Source organism: Mirounga angustirostris, unplaced genomic scaffold (genome assembly GCF_029215605.1).
Source record: "Mirounga angustirostris isolate CCGP_5_RB_7025 unplaced genomic scaffold, mMirAng1.0.hap1 SCAF_3, whole genome shotgun sequence".
In the NCBI taxonomy this organism is placed as follows: Eukaryota; Metazoa; Chordata; class Mammalia; order Carnivora; family Phocidae; genus Mirounga; species Mirounga angustirostris.
Window position 1 is genome coordinate 152273976 of NW_026991711.1, and position 17806 is coordinate 152291781.

The 17806-nt window shown below is 37.9% G+C and overlaps 1 protein-coding gene and 1 non-coding gene across 2 annotated transcripts in view; both read right to left on the bottom strand.

Moving 5' to 3' along the window:
- NEMP2 (nuclear envelope integral membrane protein 2) overlaps positions 1 to 17806 on the bottom strand; it is a 369626-nt gene that overhangs the window by 241570 nt on the left and 110250 nt on the right. The gene's annotated exons all lie outside the window — the stretch shown is intronic.
- On the bottom strand, positions 6855 to 6962 carry LOC123839993 (U6 spliceosomal RNA). Its single transcript, XR_006789828.1, has one exon. It is a non-coding gene; the product is annotated as a U6 spliceosomal RNA (small nuclear RNA).

Consider the following 17806-nt stretch of genomic DNA (forward strand, 5'->3'; position numbering starts at 1 on the left):
TCATGACCTTGACTTAAGAGCAGGATTTGTATCTGACTCAACTCTGTGTCTCCAGATCCTAAAATAATACCTAGCACTGCATAGTAGATTTTTTTAAAAAAAGATTTTATTTATTTATTTGTCAGAAAGAGAGCACAAGTAGGGGGAGCAGCAGGCAGAGGGAGAAGCAGGCTCCCCACTGAGCAGGTAGCTTGATGGGGGGACTCCATCCCAGGACCCTGGGATCATGACCTGAGCCAAAGGCAGATGCTTAATTGACTGAGCCACCCAGGCGTCCCTGCATAGCAGGTTTTATACACACACACTCATGCATACACATACATTTTTTGGATGAATGAGTGAATACTATCTATCTCCTGACTTAAAACTCCCAACAACCTGCCACACTGATCTGACCTCCAAATAATGTAAGCTCCCTGGCTTGCCTCAGGTCACTTCCTTGTGAGTTAATGGGAATAGCATTTCAAGATTATGGTCTTTGATTCCAAGGATCATGTATTAGACATCACTGGCATGAGATTTAATCTTTTTCTTTCTTTTAAAAGCTTAATTGAAATATAATGACATACAATAAATTGCACATATTTAAAATGTACAATTTGGTAAATAATGAGCATATTCCCAAAAGATTCCTTATGCCCCTTTGTAATTCCTCCTCTTTCCCTCCAACCTACCACCCTATCACTAGGCAGCCACTAATCTCTTTCTATCATTATAGATTAATTTGTATTTTCTAGAATATTAAATAAATAGAGTCATTACAGTCAGTTTTCTTTTTTGGTCTGGCTACTTTCACTCAGCATAATTAATTTGGATTCATACATATTGTTGTGTGACACTGGAGTTCATTTATTTTCACTGCTGAGTAGTATTCTATTGTATTGATATACCAAAATTTTTGTTTTTCTATTGATGGATATTTGGGCTATTTGCCGTTTGGGATTATACAAATAGAGCTTCTGTGAATGCTTTATATATGTGGATCTTTATGTAGGTGCATATGTGTATATATGTCTTTATGTAAACATATGCTTCCTTTTCTCTTGGGTAAATAACTAAAGATGAAATGGCTGGATCCTATATAGTAAGTGTACGTTTAACTTTTAAAGAAACTGCCAAGTTGTTTTCCAAAGTATTTTACATTCTTGGGGCCCCTGGGTGGCACAGTTGGTTGAGCTTCCAACTCTTGGTTTTGGCTCAAGTCATGATCTCAGGGTTGTGACATCCAGCCCCTCACTGGGCTCCGAGCTCAGCAAGGAGTCTGCTAAAATTTCTCTCTCCCTCTCCCTCTGCCCTCCCCCACTCTCTCTCTCTCTAAAGTGAATAAATAAATCTTTTTTTTTCTTACATTCTCACCAGAAGTGTAAGAGTTCCAGTTCCTCTATATCTTCACCAATACTTGGTGTGCTCAGTCTTTTAGAAACTTTTAAAATTTGACATATAGTTGACATATAACATTGTATTAATTTTAGGTGTACAGTGTGTTCAGTCTTTTTCATGTCAGCTATTCTCCTAACTGTGAAATAGTGTTTCAGTTTGGTTTTAATTTGCATTTCTCTATGATTAATGATGTTGAACATCTTTTCATGTGTGTATTTGCCATCCATGTATCTTCTTTGATAAAGTGTCTGTTCAAGTCTTTTGCCCACTTTTAAATTGAGTTGTTCCATTCTTTATAATTGAGATGGGAAGGGCTTTTAATATATTCTGAAAGGAGTTCTGCAATACTTCCTGTAGCTGGAGCAATGGACTCCTAGACCTGCTTGCTCCCAATTTTTGAATCTTTCTCCTTCCAAACCCCTGACTAAGCAGCTACACTATTCATCATTTGAGTCTTATGTTTTTATTTCAGGCTACTTTTCTTTCCACACAATGTAGATGACCAGATATACCACCAAAGCTCTTCCCATCATTGTGTCTTCTAGGGCCATCTTTGGATGGGGATTATAATATAGTGGTTAATTTCTGGCTTCACCACATACCAAGCTAATTCATTTGTGTATCAAGACATGTTTTTTTTTTTTCTTTTCCATGAGCTGATCATAAGGGAACTTGCCTGCCCCCACCCGCCCAAAAAAACCCACGAGTGTAAGCTGAGAGAGAAGCAATGGTGCCATAGTGGTGGATCTACACATGCACCTTACTTGTCCTTTGATGTACCACTTCTTCTTCTTCTTCTTTTTTTTTAAGATTTTATTTATTTATTTGACAGAGAGAGACAGTGAGAGAGGGAACACAAGCAGGGGGAGTAGGAGAGGGAGAAGCAGGTTTCCTGTTGAGCAAGGGGCACGATGCAGGGCTTGATCCCAGGACCCTGGGACCATGACCTGAGCTGAAGGCAGATGCTTAACGACTGAGCCACCCAGGTGCCCCTGATGTACCACTTTTATCTCACTATGGACTTCTATTGGGCTCACATGACCTTATGACTTAGTGGATCTGACAGACCCACCTTGTAACAAACAGTTCTGGCTGCATAGCCACTGAATGTCCCAAGATCAGGTGTTCTGTCTCTACCAGGGCCTAGTAGCACATCAGGAACTATATTTTGAATGGTGTTTGCTGTAGATGGTATAACATTGTTCCAGAGCTCTAACATCTACATCATGATTCTCTTACTAGGGCTTGCTGGGAACTCCATAAAATGTCTTTTCCCATCACAGATACCTCTAACAGCATAGTTCTGCCAGGCAGGATGGCTAAGGTCTCTCATGAGGTTATAGGCAAGATGCTCTCCAGGGCCACAGTCATCTGAAGGCTTGACTGAGGCTCATTCACATGGCTTTTGGCAGAAGGCCTCAGTTCCTTTTCACATAAATCTCTCTGAAAGGGCTGCTTCAGTGTCCTTATCATATGGTACTCAACCTCCCTCACAGTAAGATCCGAGAGAGCAAGGAATGAAGTTGTAATGTTTTAAAAGTCACATATCATCACTTCTGCAATATTCTATTTGTTAGAAGTAAGTCACTAAGGCCAGCCCACACTCAAGGGGACAGGAATTAAGCTCTGTCTTTTGAAGGAAGAAATATCAAATAATTTGTGGGCATACTTAAAAACAACCACATATGGTATCTTCAATATTGTGATGATATGCAGAATGTCTAGGCAGTCTAGGTTCCTTTGGGTTATATTATGACAGAGAGCAAAAGAATTAACTGGTCAAGACTGTAAATGTTTGTGTCATTCACATACTTCTGTTCCCTTCCCTTGATAGGAATAGAAATGAATGCATTTGCTAATCAATGTAAGGTACCTGAGGCCATATTAATCTGTTCCAACAGAGATACTACGTCTGGCATAGCAACTGCAATCACAGCAACTGTTTGGTTGACTTTATTATTTCCCAGGATCAGACATTTTTGTAAGGGCCAGACTGGTGAATTAAATGGGGATAAATGAAGGCCATCACCCTGTATTCTTTAGGTCTTAAATGGTAGCACTAAACTCTGCCATTTGCCCCAGGACATGATACTGTTTTTAATTTACTATCATGTGAAGGGGCAAATCACTTTTAGATATTTCACTCTGTCTTCCCCACTAATACAGCTTTTATCCCACAGTACAAGAAATCAGTGTGGAGATTCTGCCAGTTACCAAGTATATCCATTCCAATTACACATTGGAGTACCAGAGAAATTACTCTTTCTTACTTTAGTTTTCTCCATAGCATTTATCACCATCTCTTAATAGTACTTATTAAGTACAACTTAATATACTTAATTCATTTTAATATACTTACTATATTTATTCATTTTATTATCTGTCTCCCCAGTGAATCTAATTTCCATAAGGACAGGCATTTTTTTTCTTTTTTTTGAAACTGATATATTTCCAATGCCTACAAATTGCCTAACACATCCCAGAAATATAGCTATAGCACATAGCAGGCATTCAGTAAATACTTGTTCAGTGAAAGAATAAATAGTGCCTGACTCTCAACATGAGTTCATTATTGTTATTGTTATAATTGCCCTAAGATTTTCCCATCTCTCCCAGCAAGTATGAATTCAAGTGTGAAACATTCACTCTGGAGCAAATTAGGGAAAGGTTTCTATAAGAGGATCAGAGACGACTGATGGCACCTCAGGTGTCCCATGGAACAGTATATGTGTTGGTGTTTGTCTGAGAGATGGAAGGCAGACCATGAGGGGAACCACTCCAGGGTCCTTGGCACTTTCCATCCTCTCTCCTCCCCTAATGTGAATTGAAGTACATATATTTAATCTCTCACATTTTTTAGTGGTAATTATTGTTTTTTTTTAGCCTCGTAAAATGGAATTTCTTGTTTTCAAAGCACTGAGCAATAAAATACTTAAATACTTTCAGGCTTTCTCTTTAAAAATTGAAAGATATGGCTATTGCCATATTTACTGGCGCTTAAAAGTGGATCCTCATTTCAAAGGAGGCATGTGCTTTTCTATTTTATCACAGTCCTCACCACTCTTCATTGCCTTTTTCACATGAAGGCTAAGTGACAGTTATCAGTCACCATGTATGAATCAAACCATTTTTTTCTTAAAGTGAAGAAAAAGTGATATTGTTTATATAACCAAGTCCATACAAAAACTGGGAAGAACACAATGTAAACAGAGAGAAATACACATTTCAAGAAAAATGGGAATAGGGTTTTGGGGAGGTAAGAGAGAACAAAGATCATTCCTAAGCATTTAATATGTAATATGCAAACAAAGTATGACTATGTACATAGAGTGCAGTTCAAGATATAAGGACCTAAGTTTGAAACCCTCCCTCTAATCCAATAAAGAGGAATACATAGTATATTTTACCTACTGTATAATTTGCAAGCTACTTTTTTTTTTTTAAATCTGTAGTTCACATTATCATGCATGGCAATTTTAGTGTTTTTTTTTTCATATTGACATCTTACCCCCAAGATAAATGTGCTACTTCAACTCCCAAGTTTTTCCCTTTAGAAATGGAAATAAAGACTCATTTCTAATTCATATGCTTCATCACTGTTGCTTCCTTATTTACATAAAAGTTTTGTAATTCTAGCTGAAGAACAATTTAATTAAAATCTTAACTAAGGACCCTCATTCTCTTAAATTTCAGTATGGGGAAGGGTAATTTATTCTTCCAGTTACTTTTAGTTGATGGTTTTAGGATCCAATAACTGTAATTAGAACAGTGAAAGTAAAATTGCATACTGTAATTTGAATTCTGGGGTGTCCTTAGCTAGCAAATACACATGATGACTAAAAAAGGTAACTACATCAGGGATAATCATTTGGATGTTTCTTTTCTTTTCTTTTCTTTTTTTTTAAAGATTTTATTTATTTTTACTTGACACAGAGAGAGAGAGATAGTGAGAGAGAGAGCACAAGCAAGGGGAGCAGCAGGCAGAGGCAGAGGGAGAAGCAGGCTGCCTGCTGAGCAAGGAGCCCGATGCGGGGCTCAATTCCAGGACCCTTGGGATCATGACCTGAGCCAAAGGCAGCCACTTAACTGACTGAGCCACCCAGGCGCCCCCATCTGGATGTTTCTTAAAAGGTCAAAGACAAATCCATCACCATCCCAGCATTAAATTAAGCTTAAATGGTAGGGTAGTGGTGCATATTTGTCAAAATCTCATAAGAAAACAAGAGTATTTTCATATTTATCTTAATATGTCTTTCTCCCTCTACCACCTTTCCCATCTTCATTCAAGCCAGTTATAAAAATAAGGCTGTTATTGAGCCCAATATTCACTGATAGCCAAGCAGGAAGCTTTTGGGTGTGAACCAGACTGGGGATGACTCACTGAAAGCCAAATGTTTGTATGGAAAGCTCCCCCTAAAATGGCACAAAAGCAAATATTTATAAACATGTTAAAAAAGCATTTTGGAACTCTTGGGAGGAGGGGTTAAAATATCGCCACCCATTCCTAATTACACCATTTTGATAAAACATTGCTTTGCTACCATTGTGCTGACCCAGGCTGTAAGCCTTTCAGAAACAAGGTTGCTATAATTGGTAGGACTGTCCTGACTCGCAGTATTTATTTTGAAATATGATTCTATTTTGATAACTTCAGCCCAATCTGTATTTTGAATGCATCAAAAATTCATGTGCTACTTGTGAAAGTTTTAAGTTTCCTATAGATATGTCTCAATTGCAATCTATACAGAGTTCATAAGAAAAGAGTGGTTGGTTACAAATGGAAATTTGTTTCTTTCTGAGCAAACTTTGACCTCAAATGGTATAAGCATATATTTAAATTCTGTACCTTAATGTTGTCTATTGTTTTATTTTTTATTATTTATAAATATTTTATTTATTTATTTGACAGAGAGAGACACTGCGAGAGAGGGAACACAAGCAGGAGGAGTGGGAGAGGGAGAAGCAGGCTTTCCACCGAGCAGGGAGCCCGATGTGGGACTTGATCCCAGGACCCTGGGACCACGACCTGAGCCGAAGGCAGATGCTTAACTACTGAGCCATCCAGGCGCCCCTTGTCTATTGTTTTAAACACCTTTCTCTACTCCTCAAGCAAATAAGAAATGGTTGTTTTCATTCTGACAGATATTTTTGGCACATATCAGGTTCCTGCTTAGACTTATAAAGCCTTTGCTTGAGACCTTAGAGCCCATGACTGAGACTGTTCAGGGTCTATGGGAAGTCAGCTCCTGTTAGAAGCTACCTCTGAAGATGAGGTGATGATGGTGGTGGAAGTTTGGTGTTTTTTCCATCTGGTCCAGATTTGAAAAGGAACCAGGGGGACAGGAAGTGGGCAGGCCAAGAGGCCAGCCTTCCTGCTAAATCAAGCTGCCTACCCTTTTTGTGTGACCCCCTACAAGAGTTCTTAGGTTTGTTGGCTTATTTATTTTATTTTATTTTATTATTTTATTTTATTTTAAAATATGGAACACCTCACAAATTTGTGTGTCATCCTTGCTCAGGGTCCATGCTAATCTTTCCTGTTATCATTTCAATTTTAGTATATGTGCTGCCAAAGGGTGCACTTGTTGGCATATTTTAAAAAGGACATTGAGCTACCAGGCATTGATGATTGAGCTCATTGAACTAAGCAGTGGTACTTTTTAGAATTTTGTCTTATATCCAAAAAACCAATGAGAAGTGGTTAGACTAGTGGCTATAAAGAGATATGAATACAGAGGCTAGTATCAAGGAGAGATAATATCATCTTTGATCTCCATATTTGGGACTAGTGTTATCTTCTTCTGTAGCAAAAACATCCTGACCAGATTAGTGTATAGGGACTCAGTTATAGATATAGCCCTGCTTCCTTTAGCCAAGATCATGAGAAAATGGGTTCTCTAGATAAGTGAATTTCCTAGATTTCTGAAGTTTCCCCCAGTAAGTACTAAAATTAAAAAAAAAAAAATTAACTACAGAAAATAGAAGGACCTCTGTGGAGTATGATTGAAGGGGTAGGGTCAGTTAAGTGAAAGTTTTTAGTTCTCCCCTTATGCTCCTCTATAAAGAATAAATTATTTATTTATTTATTTATTTATTTATTTTAAAGATTTTATTTTATTTTGACAGAGAGAGACCCAGCAAGAGAGGGAGCACAAGAAGGGGGAGTGGGAGAGGGAGAAGCAGGCTTCCCGAGGAGCAGGGAGCCCGATGCGGGGCTCAATCCCAGGACCCTGGGATCATGACCTGAGCCAAAGGCAGACACTTAACGACTGAGCCACCCAGGCACCCCTATAAAGAATAAATTTTAAAATAAAATTAATACATATTATTTTATTATTTTTAAAAATTTACTTGGAACTATTTTCACACACATAAATGGGTTATGTATTTCTGACCTCTCAAACAGAGCCAAACTGAGTTTTCTTTTGATGATTATCATCATTATAAAACTCAATTCTTCTCTGTACCACAAAGCAATGGTACCCTCAAGTAGTCCTGGAGTGTACTGAATGGTTTATTCTCACACTAAATGTACTCAGACTTTTAATTTATTTCTCACAAATTTTTTTGCTGTCTGTTTTGCTGAGAGATTGTCAGCTGTCATTTCATCCTGACAGAATTCCACCTACCTTTAGCAGCCTCTCTTTTTAATCTGTTGCTTTAATTTGATGCTCCCTAACTGGCTGACTGGTTGGTAAGTCACATAAACAAAGTTGTTAATAATCCATGTAAAATTAAATTAAATGAGCATAGAGTGTATGCCCAAGGGTCACTCCCATGAGCAATGTACCCTTTAAAGTTTTAGTACATTTATTTGGAGATTTCAGTCTTATCCTTTCTATTTGGATTATAGCTGTGATTCAGATACTAGATGACACTGGATAAAAGAGTTATATATAAGTGAAATGATGTCCTGCTGTCATGTAATGAAATGAGTTGCATCCTTTTTTTTCCCTTGTGAAATTGCTCAGTAACAGTCCAGGTAGATTGCATGTGATATTAAATTGTAGTTATTCTCATTCTTTAGGCTAATTGAAATGATAGCCCTAAACATGTTGCCAGTTCTAGAATAATATTTAAATTAGAAATAATTGCCAGCATTTGGATAAGAATTCATTTATAGTAAATGTTTTCAAATGTGATAAATGCATATTTGGCCTTTGTCCTTGGTTCCCAACACAGAGCTTCTACCCTTAGAATTTCCTGAAAGAGTGTAGGGGGATCTTTTGTCATTCATAAGACTCTTTCAACCACAGCAGAGTTGTATATGTTAATGGGACGACTCTTGGTGGGCTCCTAGGTAGCTTTAGGATGGGGACTGGTTGCCAGAGAAGCCAACCTTGTTAGTGTGTTAGAACTTCCAGCCCCATCCTGCTGACATACAGGGAGGGGAGAGAAGGTGGAGATTGACTTAATCACCAATGGACAATAATTTACTCAATCATGCCTATGTAAGGCAACCTCCATAAAAACCACTAAATGATTGGGTTCAGAGAGCTTCCTGGTGGGTGAACATATAGAGGTGTTAAGAAGGTGATATGCCCGAAGAGGGCATGCAAGCTTTTTGCCCCCACCCCACCTTATATTTTGCCCAAGCAGGTTTTTGGCTGTTCCTGAATTGTATCCTTTGTAATAAACCAGTAAATAGCAAGTAAACTGTTCCTGAGTTCTGTGAGCCATTCTAACAAATTATGGAACCTGAGAAGGGGGTCATGGGAACCCCTAATTTACAGCCTGTCCATCAGAAATATGGTTGGCCTGGGATTTGTGATTAGTGTCTGAAGTGGGGGCAGTTTTGTGGGAATGAGCCTTAACATGTCTACTAACTCTGGTAGTTAGTGCCAGAATTGAATTGTAGGACACACAGTAGGTACCTGGAGAGTTGGAAAATTGGCTGGTGTAAGGAAAAAAACCTACACATTTGATGTCAAAAGTGTTTTTGAGTGAAAAACTGCTCACCAGGCTTTTATGATCTCAAATGCTTGAATACGTGTCAGGTTTGCCAAATCCATATAAAAAAAACATACATGTAGGCTCTCGTCTACTGGGTAGATCAGACAAGACTCAGCTGACTCACAGATACATGGAAATAGATCAAACAAGTAGCATGTGTTTGAAAGGAACATTTTAGTTAGACAGGGAGTGGGGATTTTTTGACAATTGTTCTGAATGTGAGTCAGAGTGTAGGTTTGCGTGGGTGAGTGTGTGGGTGGATACATCTGTGGGTGTCAGAAAGAGACAGCCAGAGATAGATGGCTGTAGTTTTGTAGCTAGTAAAATGACTATAATAGTAAAGTAAATTTAAAGATACAGACCTTCATGGAGCCTTTAAAATAGTTTTAGCTAAACAATGTCAACAGAAGATTTATTTAAAATACCAATCGCGGGCGCCTGGGTGGCTCAGTTGGTTAAGCGACTGCCTTCGGCTCAGGTCATGATCCTGGAGTCCCGGGATCAAGTCCCACATCGGGCTCCCTGCTCAGCAGGGGGTCTGCTTCTCCCTCTGCCCTCTTCCCTCTCGTGCTCTCTGTCTCTCATTCTCTCTCTCTCAAATAAATAAATAAAATCTTTAAAAATAAAATAAAATAAAATAAAATAAAATAAAATAAAATAAAATAAAATACCAATCGCTTCCCACAAAGAGTTTAAATTACCTTACACAGTAACAGGCAATTTTCATTTACCACTTACTTGAAATTTGGTAATTATCACAAGTGAAATCTTACACTCCTGGTAGCCAAAACTTTTTAAAAATGGGAAAATTGAAATAAATTGGCTGAATTGCTTATCTAGAAAATGACCTTCGGCTGGCTGTTCATAGCATAAGGCATGACAGCAAATAAGTTGCAAAGGAAAAAGAAGCTAAAATGGGTAATAGGATAAGAAAAATTTTATCTATAGCTATAACAAGATGATTTCTGATATAGTTAACTACATGCAATAATTGGGCAATACAAAAGTATGAAAAGATAGAGAACTGGTGTTATAACTGGTTGCCTGGTTTTATCTGGGAGAGTAATGATGCCAGTGAAGTGGAGTCTACGCACAGAGACTCCATTTAACAAATTCAGATTCTGTTTTTGGCAATTCCATTATTGTATCCGTGGATCCTGCTAAGTGTGAAGTTATGGGCAAGTCCAGAGCCCACAAAGCTATTTGGAATATCACTTGAAACTAAATAAAGCAAATAATTCCAGAATGAAAGAGCAACTCACATATTTGAGCCTCTATGATGTGCTTCCTCGCTGAAATTAACAACCCTGCATCTGCCCTCCAGGAGTTCAGCCCTTGAATTAAACAGATAAAGAAGCTGATAAGCATTGTTTGTGTTAGGTGCTATTACAATACAGGTCAATGGAGCAAACAATTATTAATTCTTTGTTCACTAACAGTGATTTTCTTTCCAAAATAGATATACATTTTTCTAATTATAAAAATAATACAAGTTCATTATAAGAGAATTCAGATATGATAGAAAAGTATCATTCATTGATTTAAGAGAATTCATTTAAAGCTATTAAACACTAAAGGAGCAAAGGGTCTGTGCTTCATTTTATATTCTCTCCTTGTAAACTAACTTCTCCACTCCTTGCCATGTATCACTTTTCATTATTAACTGGTGGAAAATAAGTGATACAATGTACTTGCCTAGCAGGGCAAGAAACCCGACTCATTCTTTCTCTTTACCACCTTTATGTCTATACGCCATTATTGGTTCTCACATAGTATAAGTGTAATTTAAATTTATTTCATAAGCTACTTGGGGGCTAGAAAAATCCAAAAAACTACATCTGCCTCTTATTCATGTTGGTAAGATCACTCCTGCACTCCCAATAAGGGAACTCTTACCTCTCTGCATTCTAAAGCCCTATTTGTTATCTCACCTTTTCCTTCATAGCTGGGAAGTCAGATATCATGTAACGAGTCTGAGGATGATTAATGGTGGCTTTGAGCTGCTGATGTGGAGGGTGCAAGATACAGAGAATTGTGTGAGCCTTGCTTTGGGACAAGATAGGTTTATGTTGCAGTTATCCAATTAATCTGAAACCCCAGTGCTTAACACAAGAAAGGTTTAATTCTTGCTTGTGCCGCATATGCATTACAGATGGGGAGGCAGTCTTAAGCAAGGATGAGGATGATGGAGGCTCTGCCATCTTGTGGCTGCACCAGCTCCCGGGTCACTGCCCCAGGGAAATAGAGACAAGAGAATCTCAGGTGGGCTTTTCACCACTCCCACCCAGAAGAAATACCTGGGGCTTCTGCTCACATTTCATTGGCCACATGGTCTTCCTAACTTCAAAGGAGCTAGGAATTTGGGAAATAGATGGAATGATTGGTTAAAACGGTCTCTCTCTTAAACCTAATGTGCATTTCTGACCACAGGCTGACATCATCCAAAATCAAAGAAGTGATATTAAGTTATTTACTTATGTCTATTTTCTACTCCATTGGCATGAATATTTGAGTGTGAGATGTATGTAGAGAAGAATACATCTTACACATGAGGACAGTTTTCTATATGTAATTACTGTATATATAATAGCTTATTATTTTCCACAATAGGTATCCAAAAAGGAGGACGATTATTGTGAAAGAGAAAATACTACTAAGCCCTAATTTTTTACCACTAATTCCAATGTAGGTTGACTAAAAGCAGCAACATGCCTGAATTTGTCAGGCTAGACTACTTTCTGTAACAATTAGTTAACCTCTGGTCTTTAGAATTCTGGGTAATTTTTTCTTTTGTTTATCTGAATTTTATAGTTTTTCTATAATCTCTGTGGCTTAAGAAAACAGAATTTTCTGTTTAAGGAAACAGAATTTATTAATTGCATACGTTAACAATTTAGTGTGGGGATTTGACAAATGGCCTTCCGTGAGGTGATTTAGGGACCTGGGTTCCTCCTTCCTGAGACTTTGCCATCCTCCAAGGTTTCCAAAGCCTCTGCATCAAGCAGACAAAGGAAGAGAACCATGAAGAGGATGGGGACCAGGCTTCACAGAATATTATCATTCCCACCCACATTGTGTTAGCCAGAAATCACGATCAAACTTAGCCTCAGGGAGCCTGGGATATGTAGTCTGGCTGTGTGCATAGAAAGGAAAGAAATCAGTTTGGTGAGTATCTACTACAATGTCCCTCACATGACCTAAATAAATAAATAAGGAGAAGAAAAACTAAGGAATCTGATTAGAGTTGGAGCTGTCTGGGAGAAAGAACAGTATTTCTCTTGCTTTATCCTTATTTCCTTCATTTATAGCTCTATGTTGCTTCTCCACAAGTTCTTCATTTTATTTTTTTTAACCAGTTTTTAAGAATTTTAATATTCCGCTTTGTTGAGAGTGTACAGAAATGAACATGATGACACTCCGTTGGTTGGAATGTAAGCTGATAATCTTACTGAAGGGAAATTTATCTATATGAATCAAAAACCTAAAAAAAGGGTATAGCTAACAATTCTATTTCTAGAATTTTATCCAGGGGAAATAAACAGGTAATATAAACAGATGCATGTACAAGTATATTTAGCGTAGTATTGCTAATAATGCCGAAATACTTTTATGACCTAAGTGTCCAGCAATTGAAGGTAAATTAATGCTACTTCTAATAAAATATCATGTGGCCATGAATTACCATAAATGTCTGTATAGTGAGATCAAACAATGTTCCTTATACATTCTATAAAAATATGTTTACAAATCTCTATGTCTGGAATATTTCCATTTTGATTTTTTAAAAAATGATTATATATAACACACAATATATATCAAATCAAAATCAAAATGGAAATATGCTAGACATAGGTTTATAAACTGATATCTTATATATGTAAAATTTTTGCTTATCTGTGTTTTTTAATTTTCTGACATTAACAAGTAATATTTTTCTAAAAAAGAAATTTAGTTTTTATTTTATTTATTTTATTTATATTTTTAAAAATTTTATTTATTTATTTGAGGGAGAGTGCCATGCAGAAGCAGGGGGAGGGGAAGAGGGAGAAGGAGAAGCAGATTCTCTGTTGAGCAGGGAGCCCTCTGCAGGGCTGATCCCAGGACCCCGGGATCATGACCTGAGCCAAAGGCAGATGCTTAACCGACTGAGCCATCCAAGCACCCTTAGTTTTTATTTTAAAGCAAAAAACGAAAACCCCTACATTTAAAACAGAAACAGAGTTTTAATCCATACACATCTCAAAGAAAACAAAACAAAACAAAATACCAACTGATTACCCAGACTGGCTCTATCTTCCAGGCCTCCATGCCTGAGCACCTGGAGCAGTCCTAGCCTTCAGGGTGGGGGCAGGTGGGTGGCATGGGGATTGGGGAACCAAGATCTTGGTAGGCCCTTGTCTCAGTGCCTGGCTTAGACAAACTGTGGAGTCCACGCATAGCTGCTGTTCTTCATTCCTCACCTCCCTCATTCTGACAATAGTCTGCTTTCTTTCTTCTGAGTAGGAAACCTGCAGAGGCAGCTGGCTTGTGATATTTTGTGTGGGCATGTGAGTTATATGCAAATCACATGGAAAGACAGTCAGAATCTTTTCTCAGATGGTCCAAGAATATTTGTCTATTTGTCCTGAGTCTGTATTATACCTAAAATAGGGCACATACTTCTGAGATTTTGCTTACTTAATTTCTTCCAGAATTAAGTCAAGCTGCTGTCAGAAGAGGTTTCAGCTTTTTAAGTTCACTATTCATTTTGGAGTTATCCATGCATGCATGCATGCTTACAAAAGTTAAATTATTTTCAAAGATAGAATAATTTTTCTACCACAATTGAATTCAAAGTAAGTGAAGAGCCAGAACATGATAATTTCATCTAAGAATCAACATTCTTTATGTTCAAATAATGTAATATGGACTTACAACAGTCGAATGACAAAAACATTTTTAATTGCGTGAGGTATTAAAAATAGTGATTTTATGAACTGTAGACTTCGCTCAGCAAAATCATGTATCTCTGTCACTTACATACACACAAACACACACCCCAAATGTTATTAATATCTGTTAAAATTATAAGTTATACTTATTTAAAAATTAACTGAAAGTAGTGTACTTTTTAAAAGATAATACCTATACTCAAAAATCAAAGCCAATCTTGGTTTTCCATTAAAGACCAACTTTTATCCAATCAGTACACTCTCTTCAGAAAACTACTGTATTATGGAACTCAGAAAAAAAACAGAACCCACCAAGATGTCAGTTTGCTAAATTTTAACAGCTTATACTAGCCTAGGCTATTTTTTGGTTTTTCAAAACAGGTCGAAAAAGAGGAAGTATCGATAATTGCATGTACCTCATTCTGATTTTACTGGTTAGCAGTGAGAATTCTTTTTCCTAACAGAGAAGGATAAGATGTCAACTCTCACAGTCATTCAGGATTTTCATTGGAGGTAGAAGGGAATTAGCCCCTGAGGGGAAGAAAATAGAGTGCCAGTGCTGGGGTGGAAAGGCCCGGGAAAGAGACTAGAGACGGGGCCCTTCTGCCTCCATCGGGAGCTCCCTGGTAGACTCTAGCTAAGTGCTGCCATAAGCAACTCTCTGCTAAGGTATAGCTTTTGCCACCACAAAGGACACCAGGACCAACACAAAAGGTATGTCCCGGGTGAAGCCTTGCACTCAGGCCTCAATGTTACTGCTCCTCTTGAAGATCTTGTCTGTCTTCTTATCACAGGCTACTCCCTTTGAGAACCAGTTCTAAATGCTGATCATCCGCTCCTGACTCACCATTCCCAGCATCTCACTTCCTCAGCTTGACCATCCGTAAAAAGACCTTGAGGTCAGTCTGGGGCTTCCCTCCTCAACCTCAGTCCCCAGCTCAGTGCCAGTGGGCACGTACCTTCCCACTGCAGAATTCAGACAGTGTGTGAGGAGGGTTCACTGTATTTGGGCAGAAAGAAGACACAGAAAGAAGCTCACTGAACTCACTGGAGAATTCTAGAATTGGGGCCAGTCAGAAGGGCTAGTGCAATTACAAAGGTAATCAAGTGTATAGCTTGTTCTCTGATAACCAGAGATCATATCGTAACAGGTGAGAGAAAAGAGGAAAATCTGGCAACTCAAGCTTTTTCTGATTTGAACCTCTTTAACAAAGAAGCTGTATGATGTTTTCTTATGACAGCCACTCATCTTCCCACTCACTCATTTCACCTATCCTCCAATCCCCTCCCTTCCATACAACTCTTAGCTTCCAACACTTATCTTTTTGCTCACTACCTGATTCTCCCACTATCAATCAGTGAACCCCTCTACATGCCCTTGAACCCGTTTGCTGTTACGTCACACATCATGATTTCTGTGGGGTGTCTTTGTGTGTGTGTATAAGCATGTAGAACATGCTTTTCAGTAGGTGAACAGATTCTTTGGTTAACCTGTGTAGCCATATTATTACATCATGTAATGTGTAGGTGTATGCACCTCTCCTGTGTGAATGGTTGAATTCTGATGGTGGTTTAAAATCAACCATCTGTATATACAAAGTGCAGATTGTAAGTATGTAGGTATGTACAAGAGGTATATAATTCTTGTGTTTATCTGGGTATCTGTGTTTAGGTACCTGGGTTGGGTTTATGCACCTATAAGTCTGCATATGTATACATCTGCATGCATGTCTCAAGGCATAGTCAATGGCTTTCTACAAAGGAAGCTATCTCCAAATCTTCCTATCTAGCTATGTTACCTTCTCATGGCGGGGGTGGAGGGGGGGATTTTATTGTAGTTAAAATATATGTAACATAAAATTTACCATTTTAGTCCATTTTAAGTGTACAATTCAGTGGCATTAATTACATTCACAACATTAGACAAATAATCACCACTTCCTATTCCCAACACCCAAACAGAAACTGTGACTATTAATCAATAACTCCCTTCTCCTAACCCCTGATAACATCTAATCTACCTTCTGTCTCTATGAATTTGTCTATTCTAGATATTTCATATAAATGGACAATTATATAATTGTCCTTTTTGTGCCTGGCTTATGTTACTTAGCATAATGTTCCCAAGGTTCATCCATGTTGGAGCATGTATCAGAACCTCATTCCTTTTTTATGGCTGAATAGTATTCCATTATGTATATATGCCACCTTTTATTTTTCCATTCATTTGTTGATGGACACTTAAATTGTTTCTACTTTTTAGCTATTGTGATAATGTTGCAATGAACATTGGTATACAAATATTTATTCAAGTCCCTCTTTTTAATTTTTTTTTTTAAAGATTTTATTTATTTATTTGACAGAGAGAGACACAGCGACAGAGGGAACACAAGCAGGGGGAATGGGAGAGGGAGAAGTAGGCTTCCCGCAGAGCAGGGAGCCCGATGCGGGGCTCGATCCCAGGACCCTGGGATCATGACCTGAGCTGAAGGCAGACGCTTAACGACTGAGCCACCCAGGCGCCCCCTTCTTTTTAATTCTTTATGGTATATACCTACAAATAGAATAGCTGAGTCATATAGTAATTTTGTTTTGCTTTTTGAGGAACCACCAAACTGTTTCCATAGCGACTGCATCATTTTACATTACTACAAGCAATGGATGAAGTTTCCAATTTCTCCACATCCTTGCCAACATTTATTTTCTTTTTTGACAATGGCCATATTAATGGGTGTGAAGAGTGATATCTCATTGTGGTTTTCATTTGCATTTCCTTAATGATCAGTGATGTTGAGCATTCTTTCATGTGTTTATTGGCCATCTGTATTTCTTCTTCGGATAATTTTCTATTCAAGTTCTTTGCCATTTTTTAATTGGGCTTTTTTTTTATTATTGAGTTGTAGGAATTCTTTATATATTTTGGATATTAATTCCTTATCAGATATGTGATTTGCAAATATATTCTCCCATTCTGTAGGTTGTTTTTTCACTTTCTTGATAATGTCCTTTAATGCACAAAAGTTTTTCATTTCGATGAAATCAGTTTATCTATTTTTTCTTTTATTACTCACTTTTGGTCTTAAGAATCCATTGCCAAATCCAAGATCATGAAGATTTGCCCCTATTTCCTTCTAAGTTTCAGCACTTATATTTAGTTCCCTGACCCATTTTGAGTTAATTTTTATATATTTTGTGAAGTAGGGGTCCAACTTCAATCTTTTTACATGTGGAAATCCAGTTGTCCCAGCACTTTTTGTTGAAGAAACTGGTCTTTTACCATTAAATGGACTTGGCACCCTTGTCAAAAATCAATTGACCATAGATGCATGGGTTTATTTCTGAACTCTCAATTCTACCCTATTGGTCCATATGTCTTTCTTTATACCACTACCATACCATTTTGATTATGGTAGCTTTAAGTTGAAATCAGGAAATGTGAGTCCTCTTACTATTCTTTTTAAGACTGTTCTGGCTAGGGGCGCCTGGGTGGCTCAGCCGGTAAGCATCTGCCTTCAGCTCAGGTCATGATCCCAGAGTCCTGG